The sequence below is a fragment of the Aquarana catesbeiana genome, linkage group LG11, assembly GCF_042186555.1.
Source record: "Aquarana catesbeiana isolate 2022-GZ linkage group LG11, ASM4218655v1, whole genome shotgun sequence".
In the NCBI taxonomy this organism is placed as follows: domain Eukaryota; kingdom Metazoa; phylum Chordata; class Amphibia; order Anura; family Ranidae; genus Aquarana; species Aquarana catesbeiana.
The window spans coordinates 58,163,981-58,180,248 of NC_133334.1; positions in this window are offsets into that span (position 1 = coordinate 58,163,981).

A 16,268-nucleotide genomic window follows, 5' to 3' on the forward strand; every position below is an offset into this window, starting at 1 on the left:
TTCCCTCCTGTTGGGGTTGACCATGCATAGCACGTCACTGACCATCCCCAAGGCCAGCACAAACTCTGTGACGGTGAGCTTGCGATTAAGTCTAGGGTCTTTGGCCTTCAGGACGATGGAAACGTCTCCCCGCGAATATGACGTGTTTTTGGCCAAGTCATCTACTGATATGAGGAGGTGCTAAGTTAAAGTCATTGCCGTCCAAGATGTCCTTCCTGATGCCCTGCTGGGACAAGGTGCGCAGGAAAGACAGTGGTGCAGATATCGGGCGTACCTGTAAGTGAAAGCACGGGATTACGGTGGTGACTGGAGCTGGTAGGGGTGCAGCTGGGCGTACCTCCAGGGCTCCCACTCTGACCTGGACGTCAATGACTGCTGTTGACAGTGTGGTCACCAAGGAGTGCAGCTGAGTAGTCACTGAGAAAATAGACTGCAGTGATGCCTGGTTGCCTGGTAGGGCTGCCACTGGCGGTGGAAACAGCAGCTTAAAAAGCTTGGCATTCCTAGCTGTGGCAGGGTAGGAAATACTCCTGCGACGCAGTTCTGCTGTGAGCTTGGGAAATGGTCCAAGCTCTGTGAGACTGCTAGCCACCGCTTGCTGAGCCCGCAAAGGGTGACGGCAAGGCGGAGGCGAAGTCATCGCTGTCAGCCTGCGACATGGCGTCAGCTAAAAACAAGGAGGGGAAATGCATATGTTTAAGGTAAGTTGCAAAGGTAGGAGGGGGTAGATGCATTTGGGTAGATAAGATGGAAAGGCAGAAGGAAAACAAGACGGACAGGACAAGGAACGACAGGCGTAGTGACAGCTAGTTTGCGTGCGAGCACTGTTGAGTTTGATTTTAGAAAACTCAAAAGAATGCGTGACAACCAAGGTGAGCCAGGAGGTGACTGGCTAGGTAACCAATAGCTCAGCTGTCCGTCTGTCTGCGTGGTGAATAGGGATGAGCCTAACACCCCCTGGTTCGGTTCGCACCAGAACCTGCGAATGGACCAAAAATTTGCACGAACGTTAGAACCCCCATTGACGTCTATGGGACTCGAACGTTTGAAATCAAAAGTGCTCATTTTAAAGGCTAATTTGCATGGTATTGTCCTAAAAAGGGTTTGGGGACCCGGGTCCTGCCCCAGGGGACATGTATCAATGCAAAAAAAAACCTTTTAAAAACGGACGTTTTTTTGGGAGCAGTGATTTTAATGATGCTTGAAGTAAAAAAAAAAAAAAAAGTGAAATATTCCTTTAAATATCGTACCGGGGGGTGTCTATAGTATGCCTGTAAAGTGGCACGTGTTTCCCGTGCTTAGAACAGTCCCTGCACAAAATGTCATTTTTAAAGGAAAAAAAGTCATTTAAAAAACTGCTTGCGGCTTTAATGTAATGTCGGATCCTGGCAATATGGATGAAAATCAGTGAGACAAAGGGCATGGGTACCCCCCAGTCCATTACCAGGCCCTTTGGGTCTTGTATGGATATTAAGGGGAACCCCGGACCCAAATTAAAAAAGGAAAGGTGTGGGGCCCCCAGGCCCTATATACTCTGAACAGCAGTATACAGGCGGTGCAAACAAGAGTTAAGTAGAATCTTTTTGTAATTTTGAACTGGTACATTTTTAACGTGTTTAGCTCCAGCCAAAAAATCTATTTTAAGCTTTTTGGAAAACCTAAGGAAGGGTTATCACCCTTGTGATATTTGTTTTGCTGTCCGTGCTCCTCTTCAGAAGATTTCACCTCACTTTTTGTCCCAATGACAAATGTTTTTTTGAAAATGTGGGTTTTTTTGTGAAACAAGGATTGGTGATAAAGCATCAGTGGAAAGGAGAAACGTTTTTCCCATATTAACTCTTACAGAAGAGAATTTCCCTTCCTAGGGGTAGATTTCATCGCACTTCCTGTTGTCTCCTTCCGTTTGCAAGTAGGAGTCGTTTGTAAGTTGGATGTTTGAAAGTAGGGGCCTGCCCTATATACTCAGCAGAAATTTGGGCCTTAGGTGTTGTTGTGGCCACAACACTGTAAGCCCTCACAGGGCCCTGCTGTGAAATATTAGATCAAGAATTGTAATTACATGCCCCTGTTGAACAGGGGCAGAAAAATTGGGCCTTTGGTGGTGGTGGTGGTGGTGCTGGTGCCACAACACTGTAAGTCCTCACAGATACTCTTGGTGGGTGCAGAAACGGGCCCTGCTGTGAAATATTAGATCAAGAATTCTATTTACATGTCCCTGTTGAACAGGGGCTGAAAAATTGGGCCTTAGGCACTGGTGCTGGTGCCACAACACTGCAACCCCTCACAGATACTCTAGTTGGAGTGCAGGAACTAGCCCTGCTGCAAAGAATTGCATGAAAAATTGCAATTACATGCTCCTGGTAAACAGGGGCTGAAAAATTGGGCCTTAGGCACTGGTGGCGGGACTGGCGGCGCCCAGAACCAAAAATGTTCTTACAAGCTATCATCATGATCATTGAAGAGGAAGAGGATAATTACTCAGTATAACAGGATAGTCACTCAGCATCAGCATAGGCAGTCTTTGAAGAGATCTGACATTTCAAAAAAATGTATTCGGTTACATCAGCATCAGGTGCTTGGTAGCTTGTGGTGATCCAAGACTGATCCATTTTTATGATGGTCAGTCGATCGACCGAGTTGGTGGACAGATGCACCCTGTGATCGGTTACAAAGCCTCCAGCAGCACTGAATGTGCGTTCCGAAAGAACGCTGGATGCAGGACAGGCCAGTAGCTTAATTGCATACTGTACAAGCTCTGGCCAGTGATCCATCCTCAAGACCCAGTAACCCAGAGGATTTTCGGTGGGAAAGGTGTCCAAGTCAGATCTTGCCCCTAGGTATTCCTGCACTGTGTAAAACAGACGCTGGCGATGGTTGCTGAAACCGATCATACCTTGGGGCTGCGGACCAAAAAATTGTCTGGACGCATTGGTCAGACGGCCACCTTCTCCGCCGCTCCTTCTTTGACTGACCGAAGCCTCAGCAACACGTTGTCCAGAAACAGGAGTTTGTAACCTCGCAGTCTCTGGGAACGCGTTGCACAGACCTTTCTGCAAGACCTCCAGAAGATGTTTCATCCTCTGCTCCCTCTGGGACGGCAAGATAAGGTCCGCAACCTTACCCTTGTAACGTGGATCAAGGAGGGTTGCCAGCCAGTATTCTTCCTTCTCCTCGATACCACGAATACAAGGATCCTTACGCAGGCTTTGCAGGATCAGGGAGGCCATGCAGCATAGGTTTGCTGAGGCATTCGGTCCAGAGTCCTCTAAGGACTAAGGACGACATGATCCGCAGCCACCTCCTCCCAGCCACGTACAAGTCCATGTGTTTCTTGGGACTGTAAATGATCCCTTAAAGACTGCTGCTGATGCTGAGTGCCAGGCTCCACCTCCATACTGACACAATCCTCCTCCTCCTCCTGTGTGATCGGCGGGCACGCAGGAACACTGTCTGGATAAAGAGGGCCTTGAGAGCTAAGGAAGTCCTTCTCTTCCTGCCTCTGTTCTTCCTCAAGTGCCCTGTTCATTATTCCATGCAGCGTGTGCTCCAACAGGTGGACAAGGGGGACAGTGTCACTGATGCATGCACCGTCACTGCTCACCATCCTCGTGGCCTCCTCAAATGGTGACAGGACAGTGCATGCATCCCTGATCATGGCCCACTGGCGTGGGGAAAAAAAAACAAGCTCCCCTGACCCTGAGGTCTGCCAGCCAAGCACTGGCATTATATGACCGGCGGAAATGTACATAGACCTTCCTGGCCTGCCTCAGGACATCCTGTAAGCCCGGTTACCTGCCCAATAACCGCTGCACCACCAGCTTAAGGACGTGCGCCAAACAGGGCTCATGGGTCATTTGTTCCTGTCGGAGGGCGGAGAGGAGGTTGGTGACATTGTCGCAAACCACCATTCCTGCCTTAAGTTGGCGTGGCGTCAACCACCTCTGAACCTGCCCCTGCAGAGCTGACAGAACCTCTGCCCCAGTGTGGCTCCTGTCCCCCAAGCACACCAGCTCAAGCACTGCATGGCATCTTTTGGCCTGCATACTTGAGTAGCCCCTTGAACGCCTATGGAGCACCGCTGGTTCCGAGGACAAAGCGCAGGAAGAGGCCATGGAGGAAGAAGAGGAGGGGGTGGAGGAGAAAGGTGTGTCACAATCATTAGTAGTGGCATTTTGGAGGCGTGGTGGCGGAACAACCTCCAACACTACTGCACCTTGTCCTGTATCCTTCCCAGCTGCCAGCAGAGTCACCCAATGCGCCGTGAAACTTAGGTAACGTCCCTGTCCATGCCTGCTGGACCATGAGTCAGCGGTAATATGCACCTTACCGCTGACCGCCCTGTCCAGGGAGGCATGGACATTGCTTTCCACATGCCAGTAGAGAGCCGGAATCGCCTTCCGTGAGAAAAAGTGGCATTTGGGTACCTGCCACTGAGGAACCGCACATTCCACAAACTCACAGAAGGGGGCAGAGTCTACCAACTGAAAAGGTAGCAGTTGAAGTGCTAGCAATTTTGCCAAGCTAGCATTCAACCGCTGGGCATGTGGATGGCTGGGAGCGAACTTCTTTCGGAGGTGCAGCAGCTGGGGCAGGGAAATTTGCCTGGTACAATCTGATGTCAGTGTACCGAAAGCAGATTGCCCACAAGTACTTGGCTGTGACACACCTAATGCTACACCTTCATTCCTCTCAGTGCAGGTCTCAGAGAGGACTGAAGGTATAGTGGGTTTGGAGATCTCAGCTGATGAGAAGTGTGACAGACCTAGCCGGGAGAGAGACTTTTGGAGGGGACTGAATGCTAGCCTCTTGCCGATCGATCGTGGGCCCGGGCATTTGAGGGAACAGTGCTCTTTGTGAGCTGTATGCCGGGGGACCCTTGAGGTGGTATTACTGTGGATTCGGGTCCTGGTCCCCCAGGACACACAGACTCTGGGGACCCTGGATTTGCCATATTAGAAATACTGGCTGATTCATAATGCTGGGACAAATACTGTTAGGAGATGCTGATGTCAATTCCAGCCACCTGTCTGTCTGTTGCCTGCTAGAATGTGTATTGTAAATAAGTCTAGTATGGGATCTAAGAGTCATTAGATCCCCATTGTTGTTTGTGTTAATTAACTCTGCTATTGTGCGAAGAAGAGTTTGGTGTTGATTTGTGATGTTGATGGGGTTTTCTGAGCTACAAGACGGCCAGTCTGGCCTAAAGGTCATGTCTGAGTCATCTAGGCTGTCTAAAGGGATTATTTAATTAGCCCATGTTAATTAGGTTTCTGGTCACAGGTGTATGTTCAGAGTAATATGAGCAGGAGGTATACACCTCCTCTTTTACTGTATAAAAGAGCCTGTATTCCTTTCAATAAAAGAGATTCCTGTTTGAACTTACATACAGCCTACCTGGTGTTTGTTCTGAGCTATCACAACTGGATTCGATTGGCACATAGCTGTAGTTCGAATCCCGGAGCATTGGATGACCGAACCATCAGATGTTGCGATCTGCAATCTGATTCTATAGCTGCAGAGGAGTGTCGGGAGAGTGGAATCGAGTGAGCAGGGGCTCGTTACATTGGTTGGCAGCTGTGGGATTTGCTTTCCAGTTACTGGGACACTCCAAACCAGCCTGCAGGAGAGCCACGCTGAAAGACTTACTTGAGAGCCGTGGAGGGAATGGTGGGATCGTGCTTCCTTGCCATGAACACATCCAAACCATCACCTGGATCCAAGGTCCAGATAGCAGGAGAGGAGAGGTACAGATACCAGCCACCATGGAAGAGGAATTCAGAAGGAGGTTGCGAGAGATGCAGATACAGCACAGAGGACCAGTATCAGAGCAGGTCCTGCTAGGGTGGTTTGATTCTATCCGCTGCAAACTCTGGAAGGAAGTGCTAGCCCGTGAGCAGCGAAACCAGGGAAAAGTTCTCCCCTCCATCCATGTAAGGTACTGGTCGCAGTATGAAGTGCGAATGCTGGTATTGGGGGAACAGCCGAACCAGGAGTGGACAGCTGAGTTAAGCAGGCTGATCCGGGCAGAAATGCGGTTGGACGAGAGCTACAGAGCCCTCTAGTGGAATGTAGCCCAAGTATGCCCGTGGAAAGCAGATGACAGCCCCACGGAAGGCTTTGACTACAATGGCCTGGGATTGTTGTACTGGAGGCTATCCAGGGACCCTGACTTTGGGAGTGATCGGGAGTGGCATTTGGAGGAAATAATGGAGCACAGAGAGCGAAGACTGAATGTCTCGGAAGTGCACTGGGCACAGGAAGATTTAGAGTTTCTGGCCGTTCAGGAATGGGAGCTTGAGATGGCCTACTGACAGCTGCTAGACTTCGCTCAGCAGTAGGGTGGGGCTCCCTTTACCTGGGACTATCAGGAAATACCAGTTGACAACTCTGAAATCCTGGCTGAAGAGTTGACAATGTGGCAGAGTAACAGTGTGCTTTGCCAACCTGCCCCCACAGCTAGGCAGGCGGAGGTCTTATGGCGGATGCAGCAAGTGCTGACTGACCTTGATGATCCTGTTTTTGCATGGGATGATCTTAGATGGAGAAATGTGCCTGTCCAGCAGCATGCCAGAGAATCGGCAGTGGAAAATCTGAAGATTGCCGTCCCCAAACCTGAAGTGCTGACAACAGGGCAGAGCTCTGCTAACCTCTGCCCAGCACTGATAGCATCTTCTGGGTTCCACGGAGAGGAGATGGTGAACCTTTATCCCCAGACACCAGTTTTAGAGACAGGGGATTTGATAGACTTTTCTGCTGAGGAAGAACAACCTGGTGAGCCTCCAGCAGAAGAAGAGCTGTTATTAGGGCCAAACTTCACTGTGCTCTGCCCAGCACTGATAGCATCTTCTGGGTTCCATGGAGAGGAGATGGTGAACCTTTATCCCCAGACACCAGTTGCAGAGACAAGGGATTTGATAGACTTTTCTGCTGAGGAAGAACAACCTAGTGAGCCTCCAGCAGAAGAAGAGCTGTTATTAGGGCCAAACTTCACTGTGCTCTGCCCAGCACCAACAGAAGTGTCTGTGAAGTTACCAGGAACTTCCCCAGCTGAAGTGCTGGCAACCGGACAAAGGATCCAAGATCTCTGCCCTACACCTGCTGCGGTTCTGGAGGCTCAGGGTGAGAAGGAGGTGGTCACTTCCCAGCAGAAGATCAGGATACAGGGGGAGAAGCGAGAGGAGATGTTCGTCGTCCCTCCCCAACAGTTGGCCAGGGTGGAGGAAGTGGTCTTTCCTCCCCAGCAAAGATCCGTGCACCTGGGACAGTACCACAGACATATCGTCCCAACATCCAGATGAGGGAATGGAAAAGGAAGCAGCCAGCTCACCTCCTCAATGGCAGTTACACAGTTTGGGAGTGGAGGAAGCCAGCCTCCTGCCTCAACGGTTAGCTGGAGCGGAGGATGCGGAGTCCCCAGCAGAAGTGCTGGCAACAGGGCAGAGTGCTACCAACCTCTGCCCAGCACCGGCAACAACTACAGAGTTCCAAAGGAGGAGGGGCAGTCGGCCTCCCTCCCCAACAGTTAGCAGATAGTGTGGGGTCTCCAGCAGAAGGGCTGGCAACAGGGCCAAGTACTGCTGGACTCTGCCCTCAACTAACAGAGGATAGATTTCCTGTGAAGGTGGATGGGACTTCAGTCTCCACCTGTATACCCCAGGGATGCTGGGCAGTCGGCCCAGATCCCCAACAGCATGACGAAGTGAGCCCAGACACCCTGTCTTCTCTCCAGCGGCAGAAAGGACTCCAGAGAGAAGGACCAGTCCAGACCTCTCCCCAGCGGCAGATATGTTCTCTGAGAGAGGCAGAGGTTGGCTGGGTGAGTAATGCTTTGTTTGGAACAATTTGTTTGGGGTACTGTGTGGGTACAGGCATTAGAGGACTGGAACTACTGACTAACTTCGGAGTCAACCCATCTGGGGTCTCCTCCTGTGTTAGTCTCCTGCCGAAAGGGGAGAAATGTGACAGACCTAGCCGGGAGAGAGACTTTTGGAGGGGACTGAATGCTAGCCTCTTGCCGATCGATCGTGGGCCCTGTAATTTGGGGGAATGGTGCTCTTTGTGAGCTGTATGCCTTGAGGTAGTATTACTGTGGATTTGGGTCCTGGTCCCCCAGGACATACAGACTCTGGGGACCCTGGATTTGCTATATTAGAAATACTGGCTGATTCATAATGCTGGGACAAATACTGTTAGGAGATGCTGATGTCAATTCCAGCCACCTGTCTGTCTGTTGCCTGCTAGAATGTGTATTGTAAATAAGTCTAGTATGGGATCTAAGAGTCATTAGATCCCCATTGTTGTTTGTGTTAATTAACTCTGCTATTGTGTGAAGAAGAATTCGGTGTTGATTTGTGATAATGTTGATTGGGTTTTCTGAAAGGTCATGTCTGAGTCATCTAGGCTGTCTAAAGGGATTAGTTAATTAGCCCATGTTAATTAAATTTCTGGTCACGGGTGTATGGTCAGAGTAATATGAGCAGGAGGTATACACCTCCTCTTTTACTGTATAAAAGAGCCTGTATTCCTTTCAATAAAAGATTCCTGTTTGAACTTACATACAGCCTGCCTGGTGTTTGTTCTGAGCTATCACAACTAGATTCGATAGGCACATAGCTGTAGTTCGAATCCCAGAGCATTGGATGACCGAACCATCAGATGTTGCGATCTGCAATCTGATTCTATAGCCGCAGAGGAGTGTGGGGAGAGTGGAACCGAACGAGCAGGGGCTTGTTACAAGGAGCAAGGAGAGGTCCTCTTTGTTCTTTGGTGTGGGCCTTTTAGATACGCTTGCCAACAAACTGCATGGCAGGTCAACATATGTCTGGTCAAGCATGTGGTGCCCAAGCGGGAGATGTTTTGGCCACGCGAGATACGCTTGAGACATATGTTGCAAATAGCAGCGGTGCGATCTGATGCACTCATCTCAAAAAAGGCCCACACCAAAGAACTTTTGGAATAATGCGCAGAGACAGCAGCGCCCTGCACATGCGGAGCTTTGCGGTGTGATGCAGTCAGTGTGCTGCCCTTAGGCTGGCCCCTGGAGGGCATCCTGCCTTGTTAGTGATGTGCCTCCTCCTCCTCCTATCAGGCACCCACGTTGAGTCAGTGACCTCATCATCCCCTCCCTCCTCATCACTGGAGCAAACCTGGCAGTATGCTGCAGCAGGGGGAGCATGACTGCCAGATTGCTGTCCTTTTCGGGCACCCCCTCTGTCCGTGCTCACGTTACTGCCTTCATCTAGCTCAGTATCATCATCAGAGCCTTCTAAACGCTGGGCATCCTCCTGGAGCATGTACCCAACACTGTGGTCAAACAGTTCGAGGGACTCCTCAGGAGGACATGGTGGGGCTAGGGAAGGAGTCACTGATGCCATTGAGCCGAGGGAAGAGGCCGCATTGGCAGCTGCTTTGCCAAAGTACCCTGAGCATGGGTGAGAGAGGATGAGGAGGATGAGGATGGCTTGGTCATCCACTCGACCAAGTCTTCTGCATGTTGCGGCTCAACACGGCCAGCTGCCGAAAAAAAGGCCAAGCGTGTCCCACGGTCACGTGCTGATGAGGATGCACCGTCTCCACGACCAGCACTGTTGCCTCTAGACACAGAGCCTGCTTGCCCTCTTTTATTGGCTTGTGACTGTCTGCCTCTCCTTGTTGGCCTTCCAGACATACTAATGGCCTGCAGTGAGATCTAGCTGCACTAAGCTGGGATATATATATATATATATATATATATATATATATATATATATATATATATATATATATATATATATATATATATATATATAAATGAACATCAGGTGGGTTACCCTCTTATCTTGAAGTCCTTGTTCAATCAAAGCACCGTCAGGGTGGACTCCCAAAACTCCACCATAAATGATAGAAAAAACACATGGAACGATGCTTGATGCCAAAAAGTGTCCTTTTACTGAAAAATTAATCCATTAATTATTTCAAAATACAAGCAAGCCACTGTACAGTTCCGAGCACAACTCGCTCTTCGTCAGGCTTTTCAGGCTGTGTGTGAAAGGCTAAACCACACTGTGTTCCTTTATCCACACCCAGTCTGATACACACCTGTGTCACATAATTAATTATCCTATACAAAACACCTAAAACCTTTCCAAATTTAACCCTATTAAATAAACCTACTACCCTAAAACCATCCTAAATTCCCCAATAGGGGATAATCTACAAGAGAGGTTCATCATATTACATCTCAAATATCCTCATCATATCACTTATGAACCAATAATATTATCTCATTTAATTAGCTCGGTGTTTGTAAATATTTCTCATGAATATACATATGTTGCTATTTCTATACATGTCTCAAGTTTCTTCATGGATTCCAGTTGATATTCTGCTATCTAGTATTTCCAACGGGAGCCTTTTGTGATCAATCTAGAGAAAATATAACATATTCAAAAATAGTCATACCTCTAATCAATCTTGAACTATAAATTTTTAAACAAACAGAAACAAATCATAGTCCCTGTTCATACCATCAGGGTACAGGGACTGTAATTTGTTGATCCACCAAACTTCACGTCTTTTTAGTTTCAAAATCCTATCACCCCCTCTTTTGTCATGGGGAATCTCTTCTAAAACCATAAAGCGTAGATCTGTGTCTTTGTGGCCCATTTCTGAGAAGTGACGCGATACAGGTAAACTTGATTGAGGATGTCTAATTGTACTACGGTGTTGTGCGATACGGTCTTTCATTTTTTGGGTGGTTTCCCCCACGTAAAGGAGATTACAGGGGCATGTGAGAATGTAAATTACATATGATGACTGACAGGTGTAAAAACCGTTAATGATTATTTTCTTATTAGTCCTAGGATGAGAAAAATTATTCCCTTTGATAACTAAATTGCATTGAATGCAATTGAGACAGGGGTAACAGCCTTTTCTTTTACTGCCAAGAAAGGTCATCTTTTTCTCATCCTGCCTCTCTGGTTTAAATTCGGATCGCACTAAGAGGTCGCGCAAGGTTTTATTGCGCCGGTATGCCTTCATCGGAGTTAACTGAAACTCCTCTATATGAGGATAGGATCGTTTCAATATCGTCCAATGTTTTCTTAATACATTAAAGATCCTCTCGCTATAACTGTTAAACTGGAAGACAAATGGAATTCGAGGTTTGTCAACTGAGTATCTTTTCCTATTGGGAATCTCAATAGGATTCAAAATCTTATTTAATTCGTGTCGGATTATGTTTTCTGGATAGCCCCGCTCCTTAAATTTGCAGCACATTTCATCTAATCTTTCATTTTTAACTGTAGTATCACTCACTATTCGCGTCACTCTGAGAAGCTGGCTTCTGATAATAGAACTAAAGACATGAGGGGGATGATAGCTGTCATATCTCAATAGCTGATTCCTATCTGTAGGTTTCGTGTATATGTCAGTTTCAATCCGTCCCTGTTTTATATATGCCCGTATATCTAGAAAGGGGACCGAATCTCCACCAATATGAATCTTGAACTGGATCTCTGGTGAAATACTATTGATCATCTCATCAAACTTTTTGAGTGATTCAATGTTGCCCCGCCATATGACAAAAATGTCATCTATATAACGCCACCAGGTGGCGCAATGTTCCCGAAACAGATCATTCACAAAAATATGTTTTTGCTCAAAATCATGCATAAATGAACAGGCATATGGCGGGGCAACATTAGAACCCATGGCTACCCCCGTCAATTGCACATAGTACCGGTCCTTAAAGAGAAAATAGTTATTATACAAAATCAATCTAAACAATTTCTCAAAAAAAATGATCTGAGCTTCTGAGTACTCCTGACATTTCCTAATTAGGCTTAGCGCTGCCTCAATGCCAGCCACATGAGGAATCGATGTATATAGACTTGTTACATCCCAAGTGACAAGGATATATTCATTCTGGATTTGTGGTAAGTCCCTGATTTTGGTCAGAAAGTCACCAGAGTCCTTGATGTAAGATGGGGTGGCCTTAACCAAGGGTGATAGTACTTTATCCAGTAACTTGGCCGTGGGTACAAAAATTGAATCCCTCCCCGATACAATCGGGCGTCCCGGTGGGGAATGTTTGTCCTTATGGATCTTGGGGAGTATATACAAGACCGGAATGCGGGTATGTGTTGGTAACAAAAATTCGCATAAATCGTGTGAAATTAATCCTTCTTTAAATGCCGGTTTCACAATACTCTCCAAGATCTTTCTAATACTCCATGTGGGATCTGATTGTAGAGGTTTGTATACTGTGTCGTCATCCAATTGTCGCCTGATCTCATTCTCATAAGCCTGGGGGTCCATAATGACTACCGAACCCCCTTTATCAGCAGGTTTGCAAATAATGTCATTCCGTTTGGTTAATTCCCGTAATGTCACTCTTTCATGAGGGGACAGATTGTTAGGTACATGGTCTTTAAAGTCCACTTGTTTCAACAAACGTTTCACATCTCGGGTAACCTCCTGTACAAACATCTCAACAGGGACATAAGTGGTAGGGGGGACGGATTTAGATTTCATTACCAGTCCTAGACTTTTACTGCTTAGTCTCCCTTCAGGTATGTCATTATGAACAAATGGTTTGTGAAGAAAATGGACCTTCCATCTAATATTGCGAAATAGGCGATACAGATCTTGATCTAACTGAAATGGATCTAGGTGACTTTTAGGACAGTAAGATAAACCACGGTTAAAAAGTCCTACCTCATCCGGTGAAAGGACCCGCCTGGAAATATTATGAACTAGGTCTCCCTTGGTCGGCCGCGGTTGCCTCGTGTATTGCGATATCTGTCGTGGCTTTCTTCTCTGTTGTAGCGGGACCTGGTTTGCATCCGAGTGGTAGACCGTTCTCTGCGATCTGCTTGTAAAAAATTGGATGAGGAATCGGTATCTGTATTGGCTGAAGAGTTGTCAGATATCTCTCTCCTATGGCTTCCATAGTCGCTGCGACCTCGTCGGTTGTATGGACGTGGCCATCGGTACACCTGGTTCCTCTCATAATCCTCAATATCCCGATCAAATTTACTGCGTTTTCTGGTCTCCAATTCACAACGATACTTGTTAATACTTTCATCGGCCATCTCCTTACATTTATTAAACTCTTCCAGAGACATCGCAGTACGCAATTCTGATTCAATCTTGGTGAATTGTTCCGACAATGAAGCCAATTCCTTATGTATGAATGAGATGGTCAAAGTCATTAAATCAAATGAACATTTGTTGAGAATTTGCATAAATGTACTCTTGAACTCATCATTATCGCTGAATAGGGTCGGGGCCAAACGTACCCTCAGACCTCTGGGGATTCGTTGTACTCGATGGTATTCGGCCAAGGTTAGCCCGTGCAATTCCAAAGAAGTATGTTTCCTTCTTAATTTCTCCCATGTACGAGAGTTGTAGACCGGGGTATTGCCCGTTAGAAAATTTCTGGATCCTGAGATCTGAGACATGATCTGTGTGGTCTCTTCTTGGGTGTATGAAAATGTAGCTCCATTAGTATCCATCACAACTGAAGGTAACTTACTCACTGGGAGTGTAATAAATGAACATCAGGTGGGTTACCCTCTTATCTTGAAGTCCTTGTTCAATCAAAGCACCGTCAGGGTGGACTCCCAAAACTCCACCATAAATTTTCACACGATTTATGCGAATTTTTGTTACCAACACATACCCGCATTCCGGTCTTGTATATACTCCCCAAGATCCATAAGGACAAACATTCCCCACCGGGACGCCCGATTGTATCGGGGAGGGATTCAATTTTTGTACCCACGGCCAAGTTACTGGATAAAGTACTATCACCCTTGGTTAAGGCCACCCCATCTTACATCAAGGACTCTGGTGACTTTCTGACCAAAATCAGGGACTTACCACAAATCCAGAATGAATATATCCTTGTCACTTGGGATGTAACAAGTCTATATACATCGATTCCTCATGTGGCTGGCATTGAGGCAGCGCTAAGCCTAATTAGGAAATGTCAGGAGTACTCAGAAGCTCAGATCATTTTTTTTGAGAAATTGTTTAGATTGATTTTGTATAATAACTATTTTCTCTTTAAGGACCGGTACTATGTGCAATTGACGGGGGTAGCCATGGGTTCTAATGTTGCCCCGCCATATGCCTGTTCATTTATGCATGATTTTGAGCAAAAACATATTTTTGTGAATGATCTGTTTCGGGAACATTGCGCCACCTGGTGGCGTTATATAGATGACATTTTTGTCATATGGCGGGGCAACATTGAATCACTCAAAAAGTTTGATGAGATGATCAATAGTATTTCACCAGAGATCCAGTTCAAGATTCATATTGGTGGAGATTCGGTCCCCTTTCTAGATATACGGGCATATATAAAACAGGGACAGATTGAAACTGACATATACACGAAACCTACAGATAGGAATCAGCTATTGAGATATGACAGCTATCATCCCCCTCATGTCTTTAGTTCTATTATCAGAAGCCAGCTTCTCAGAGTGACGCGAATAGTGAGTGATACTACAGTTAAAAATGAAAGATTAGATGAAATGTGCTGCAAATTTAAGGAGCGGGGCTATCCAGAAAACATAATCCGACACGAATTAAATAAGATTTTGAATCCTATTGAGATTCCCAATAGGAAAAGATACTCAGTTGACAAACCTCGAATTCCATTTGTCTTCCAGTTTAACAGTTATAGCGAGAGGATCTTTAATGTATTAAGAAAACATTGGACGATATTGAAACGATCCTATCCTCATATAGAGGAGTTTCAGTTAACTCCGATGAAGGCATACCGGCGCAATAAAACCTTGCGCGACCTCTTAGTGCGATCCGAATTTAAACCAGAGAGGCAGGATGAGAAAAAGATGACCTTTCTTGGCAGTAAAAGAAAAGGCTGTTACCCCTGTCTCAATTGCATTCAATGCAATTTAGTTATCAAAGGGAATAATTTTTCTCATCCTAGGACTAATAAGAAAATAATCATTAACGGTTTTTACACCTGTCAGTCATCATATGTAATTTACATTCTCACATGCCCCTGTAATCTCCTTTACGTGGGGGAAACCACCCAAAAAATTAAAGACCGTATCGCACAACACCGTAGTACAATTAGACATCCTCAATCAAGTTTACCTGTATCGCGTCACTTCTCAGAAATGGGCCACAAAGACACAGATCTACGCTTTATGGTTTTAGAAGAGATTCCCCATGACAAAAGAGGGGGTGATAGGATTTTGAAACTAAAAAGACGTGAAGTTTGGTGGATCAACAAATTACAGTCCCTGTACCCTGATGGTATGAACAGGGACTATGATTTGTTTCTGTTTGTTTAAAAAATTATAGTTCAAGATTGATTAGAGGTATGACTATTTTTGAATATGTTATATTTTCTCTAGATTGATCACAAAAGGCTCCCGTTGGAAATACTAGATAGCAGAATATCAACTGGAATCCATGAAGAAACTTGAGACATGTATAGAAATAGCAACATATGTATATTCATGAGAAATATTTACAAACACCGAGCTAATTAAATGAGATAATATTATTGGTTCATAAGTGATATGATGAGGATATTTGAGATGTAATATGATGAACCTCTCTTGTAGATTATCCCCTATTGGGGAATTTAGGATGGTTTTAGGGTAGTAGGTTTATTTAATAGGGTTAAATTTGGAAAGGTTTTAGGTGTTTTGTATAGGATAATTAATTATGTGACACAGGTGTGTATCAGACTGGGTGTGGATAAAGGAACACAGTGTGGTTTAGCCTTTCACACACAGCCTGAAAAGCCTGACGAAGAGCGAGTTGTGCTCGGAACTGTACAGTGGCTTGCTTGTATTTTGAAATAATTAATGGATTAATTTTTCAGTAAAAGGACACTTTTTGGCATCAAGCATCGTTCCATGTGTTTTTTCTATATATATATATATACACACTGATACTGCAGCTAGCAAAATCAACTGCCTGCCTGTAGTATGAGAACACCACCAATCTTCTACAGGTAGCTTTAGATGAACACTGTGCAGAGGTCAGACTACACAAACGTTAACATAATGTAGCTGCCTGCGGTAGTGATATGATCAGGAAAACACCACCAACCTTCTACAAGTAGCTTTAGCTGAACACTGTGCAGAGGTCGTACTACACTAAAGTGTAAATAATGTAGCTGCCTGCGGTAGTGATAGGATCAGGAAAACACCACCAACCTTCTACAGACAGCTTTAGCTGAACACTGTGCAGAGGACGCACTACACTAACATGTAAATAATGTAGCTGCCTGCAGTAGT